This window comes from Ursus maritimus, unplaced genomic scaffold, assembly GCF_017311325.1.
Source record: "Ursus maritimus isolate PB19 unplaced genomic scaffold, ASM1731132v1 scaffold_17, whole genome shotgun sequence".
Classification (NCBI taxonomy): Eukaryota; Metazoa; Chordata; class Mammalia; order Carnivora; family Ursidae; genus Ursus; species Ursus maritimus.
In genome coordinates this window covers 31,744,220-31,750,219 of record NW_024424119.1, presented here as the reverse complement: position 1 = coordinate 31,750,219, position 6,000 = coordinate 31,744,220, and positions in this window count along the sequence as shown.

Here is a 6,000-nt window from a genome sequence, read left to right as displayed (position 1 = left end):
CTTTATTTTCTCTCATTGTCTTTTGTTCTAGTTTATACTAGTCTATTTTCTTAGTTCTTGATACCTGTTTCATTGAGTTTATGATTTTTTTGAGAATATAAAACTGTGTATACATTTGAATTGCATGAGAATTATTTTTTAACCCTCAAAACTGTGCTAGATGCATAGTGGATATTTATTGCAGTATTGTTTGTATTAGCAAATTACTACAAACAATGGATAGATCCTTCAGTAGGCCTGGCATAAATAAATTATGGGGATGCTTATTCAATAGGGTATTATGCAAATCATAGAAAAATGAGCTATGTGCTAATATGGAAGAGTACCTAAGGTATCATTAAAGAGGAAGGGTAATGTTCAGAAGAATGCATAGACTATTCCAATTTATATAATAAATTGATATTCAGATCACTTAAAAATTTTGAAGGCTATATAATGAAAATTAGTAGTGGTTATATCCCAAAAAGGAAACTAGGGTTCAAATGAAACACATATTATCTTAAATTCTCTTTATTCTGTTAAGGAGATATTATGAGCCATGTACATTGAAAATAGAAACACATTTATTTAAAGTATATTCTCATAATGATATATATATAACATGTATGTCTTATAAAACATAAAATAGATAATATAAAGTAATATATTTTCCCTTTTTTTTGAATCTATGCATAAGCTTTGTTGACCTGTTTTTAAAATTATAATTTCAGGTCAAATATGACCTAATATTTGAGGGTAATTAAATATACTGAATTTCTTAAAGTCCATTGAACTCTGTGAATACATGTTACTAGAAACCACCTCTGTACTAATAATTGATAGTTGTTAGAATTTTTTATCCATCCATATGCCCAGAAACCTGACAAGCATGTGGTTGGGCAGGCACTATAACCATGCACAATCCCAGAATTTTACATATAATATGATTAGATTTCTTTGAGCATTCAGTGTTCACCTTCGTTATTTCTCTACTACTAAAATTAATATAACGTCATTATTTTTAAAAACAGACATTAAGGGATGCCTGGGTGGCTCAATCGGTGAAGCATCTGCCTTCAGCTCAGGTCATGATCTCAGGGTCCTGGGATTGAGACCCCCTATTAGCTCCCAGCTCAGCGGGAAGTCTGCTTGTCCCTCTGCCTCCCCCCCCCCACTCGTGTGCCAGCCTTCTCTCTCTAATAAATAAATAAATAAAATCTTTAAAAAAACTGAAACATTAAAACATATGAAAGTAAGGATTTACTACTGAGATAAGGTCTTGACCATGACTTAATATTTAGAATCATTACCAGTCTTCTTTTAAAATAGGAATAGCAGCTGGTATGGTAAAAAGAACAGAATAAACACAAACAGTGGCTTCTAGTAAACTAGGGATCAAGATGTACCTTCAGAAGGTTCACTACCTACAGAATTTACAATACCTGTGAGGAACTACCAGCTGGGCTGAAATCATGAAGGGAGAAGAACAGGGAGTTCTCCTGATACTAAGGGCCAAGAAGACAGATATAGAAATAAATATTTCCCTGAAGGAGAGTAGAATCCACCATGAGGAAACCTCTAGGATTAGCATTCAAATTGAGCAGGACTGGGTCAAGATAAAGAAAAGGATAAAAGCAAAAGGAGCAGGGTCAGTAGAGAGCAGATCAAAGAACTCTTATTTGAAATTTGTTTTTTACTGTATGTGTGTTTATTTATCCAGATGGTGAGTATACAGACCAATTAATTTCTCAAACCAAACATATCTGTTGCTAAGGGCTGAATTGTATTCTTCGTAAGTTCAATTGCTTGATTCCTAGTACCCCAGAATGTGGCTGTATTTGGAGATATAGTCTTTAAAGAAGCAATTAAGTTGGGGCGCCTGGGTGGCTCGGTCGGTTAAGTGTCTACCTTAGGCTCAGGTCATGATCCCAGAGTCCTGGGATTGAGCCCCGCATCGGGCTCCCTGCTCACTGAGAGCCTGCTTCTCCCTCTCCCTCTGCTGCTCCCCCTGCTTGTGCACTCTCTCGCGCGTGTGTGCTCACTGTCAAATAAATAAATATAATCTTAAAAAAAAGCAATTAAGTTAAAATGAAGTCATTAGGGTGGGCCCTAATAAAATATCACAGGTATTCTCTTACGAAGAGGAGATTTGGACACAGGTACAGAGTGAAAACCATGTAAAGACCCAGGGAAGAGAAGATGGGCATCTAGAAGCCAAAGAGAAAAGCCTCTGAAGAAAGCTAACACCTTGATCTTGAACTTCCAGCCTCCAGAATTTTGAAAAAAAATTCTGTTGTTTAAACCACCCAGTCAGTGGTATTTGTGATAGCATCCCTAGCAAACAAATACACCTGTGTAACCAGCACTGAGGAGACAAATAAAAGCAAGAGAATTTTAAGTTCCTATGGGCCCACAGATGGTAGATAACAAAGCCATTTTGAACCTTTTTATTGGAGTATTATATGTGTGTATGTCTGTGTATAAATACAGAGAGATAATAATACCTATTTCTTTGCTGTATATCAGTACGATGTTAATTCATTAAGATATATAAAATAGTCTATTGTGTATGTGTCCCTCTGTATTCTATTGTAAATGTGTGTATGTATCTATGACTTGCAAAAAATCAGATTTTTCTTTGCTGTCAAAGAGAAAATTGAAGTTGAATATGTCATCTATGTATCTATCTATCATGTTCTCTATTTGAGTTATTTTATATTTAGTGATTTACTAAAGAGAAACATTTAGAAAATAGGGAATCATAAAAATTTTCAAATATAAATCTTTGTGATTTTGCAAAAGAAATGGAGAAGTGCTCTTTATTCTTATTTATTATCTTTATTTCTCCATAATTTAGTTGATTTTCATCATATATAACTTATAGAAATAACATATGTAGTTCAATAAAAATAAATGCTTACAATGCAAGCTAAGTAATTAAGAAAGCTTTGAGATGCTTGGTAATATGAAAAATAAAAATAAAAACACTTCAAGTCATAATAACTGCTATAAAATGCATATTTAATTTTTCTAATATGGAAAACAATAGTTGATTTCATCTATGAGTTTTATTCAATAAATGATAAATTACTCATGAATTTTCATGATTTAGTAATAGATTTCTTAGGTTGTTTTAATTTTATTGATTGAAAAACAATTTTTGTAATGATATCAGCTTCATCTCACATTCATATCACAGCAGTCTCCATCACCTCTCTCAAATCATTATAATTAAATAAACAGTGGGAATAAAAACAGTATCCTTTCCATAAAAAATCCCCAGATTTTCCCTAGTCCTTCTCTCCAATTACATGACCTCTCATAATCTGTCATACAATGAGATTCTGAAACTGAAATTGCAAATAGACATTTATGTTTTTATATTTACATACAGCCCACTCAAAAAGAGCAATAGCATTTCAAGAGAAGAATAACTGTCCAATTTCTGTTAAATTTTGGTACCGCATCTGTGAGCCAAGCTATGTACAATGGGATAGTTATAAAGAATTTTTCAGTCCCCTCAGGTGGTCTCTGTATGAGTAGGGAGAATTTACAGTACTTGCTCTAAAGTTCACTTTAGTTCTTTCATCTGTAAAATCAACTTTTTGCCCAGTAATTTCTAAGTTGTTTTTTCTCCTATAACTAGGGGAAGTGCTTGAAACGGAATCTTTCAGCATTTGTTTCTATTTACAAGATACCATTAACTGGAAATAATGCTGATAGCTACAACTCAACCACACAAGTGGACTCTTTTCCTAACATTCCAATTTCTGTCCATTCAATCACCTGAGGCTCTACTGGTATCATAAGAAAGGCAGACTGAATTAACATTTGGGCAGCAATCTTTTGGAATTTGGCTTTATAGCAAGTAATCTTGTGGTATGAGTGCCCACCAAACCTGAGTCCCTTATCCAAATCTTTTACTTCTTTTGACACAAAGAATCAGCTGACTTTACTTAAATTCATAAAAATTATCTTAATAGTTTTCATTTGGATCTTATTTCTCCTCATATACATATATAATTTCTCTCAAATGGATGTTTTGCTCTTTTATCATTTTTTCTCTCTTTAACTCTTCTAAAATTATTATTAATTGATAGATTCATCAAAATTTTGAAAGTCAGATTACTTGTTAACTTATAGATAGACTACTATGTTGTAGCAAGGCTTTATCCTGTGAGTGTAAATTTTTCTACATCTTCACTTTTAACTCTAAGGATTTAGATAAATTACCAAAGTTTCTGGGCCTGTTATTATTGGATAGATAATGATACCAGTTCTGTAGGGTTACTGTGAGAAGAATGAATTATGTGTATAAAGCATCTAGCATACAATATGTGATCAATAGATAGTCACTGTCACAGTATGTTTTATTTTAATCATTATTGTTATATATATATATATAATTATATATATAGTTATATATATAGTTCAGCATCCCAGGTGAAAGGTATCAAGTATGCTAATATCCTGAGTTACAGAAGAGCTTTCAATCTTAATTGGATATGTTATTGTTCAACTGTGGTCAGGTATTAAAAATACCCGTTTTATCTTTAGAAAATCATATTAGTCCCAGATTTAGAACTTACTACATGACATATCACCTGATTTTTATAGGTCTTTACTAGCTTATTTTTATAAAAAAGTGTGGGGCATTTTGAAAATGAAAGTAAAGTGGTTTAATATTCCTTAACTGCAAAATGATGACTATAGAATCTACTTTATAGAGTTAGTACCAAACCAGATAATGTATTCTAAAGCACTGTGTGAATCTGACACATTTTTTTGCATTCAGGTCATCACAATTTCAGAAGTTTTTTTATTCCTAGATTTATTTTTTGATACATTTTAGATGATGAATAGAAAACATGCTAGTTGGAATTTTGTTCTATAATTTCTGATTAAGAGTCTTTTGATACAATGACAAACACATATATGAGAGAAAATATATCAAGGAATATTATTTGAGATGGTGCAGTTGAAGAGATTTAGTGACAGAGAATGTTTAAGTTAGTTTTGCAGATTTATTCCCAAGTTTCTAATTGACCATTATTACATCTTTGCAATTTCATCTAGTTTTAGAACATTTTCAGATATATTTCAGTCACTATACAAATTTGATGATGAACCATAATCAAATGATAAATAACTTTTTTAGACCATTCACAGATGTAGTTCAATGGCATTTTATCAGTCTTTGATAAAAATTCTTTGAATCAGAGCAAGGTGGTAAACATACACATCAGTTTGGGGCCGAAAGATAAAGAAACCAAGGAAAACTAGATCTTTATTATATACAAATCAAGTAGTAATTTACAAGTTTGCTATCCCTGATACTTGAACATTCTTTAGTTTTCAATTGGTTATTTATAAAAGTACAATATTCAGTATATGCCTCATAATCAATATAGAATGTAAATAAAATAGGTTTTAATTCAGAAAATAAAGGAATGGAATTGCCCATGTAGGCATGAATGGAAATGTACTTTCTGTGAAAAATGCAGAAGGTAAAAGGTGTGTGTGTATGAGTGTATGTGCATGCACACATGCTTGTAGGCAGCTTACAAACAACAAACGTTCTAAAAACTCATTCTGCTTGTCTTTGTTTTTCCTTCTGTTAATCTATCTTATATTAACTTATTATTATAACAACCAAAGAATCTGAAAGGGAAGAAGGAGAACTCTTGCTCCCATACACATGTACAAGAACGTTTGAAGAGGGAGGAACAGAAGAATGGAGTAGATAGGACCAGGGTTAGGAAGGAAACTTTTCTTTGTGTCACTTTTTATGCTGTTACTTTTGAGCTGTGTGAGCACATGATCTACTAAGAAAATAAAATCAAAATTAATAAGGAGAAAAAAAAGAGCCAAATCTGTACAGCTACTTTGCTCATGGGGACATTTTTTGGTTTTGGACAGGGATAAAAAGAATGATGTCTGGAATGAAAACTTGAGCTTTGCCTAACAAATATTTAGAGTTCAAGACAGTGGGAAGGGTTGATCATGAACAGTCTTTTGATG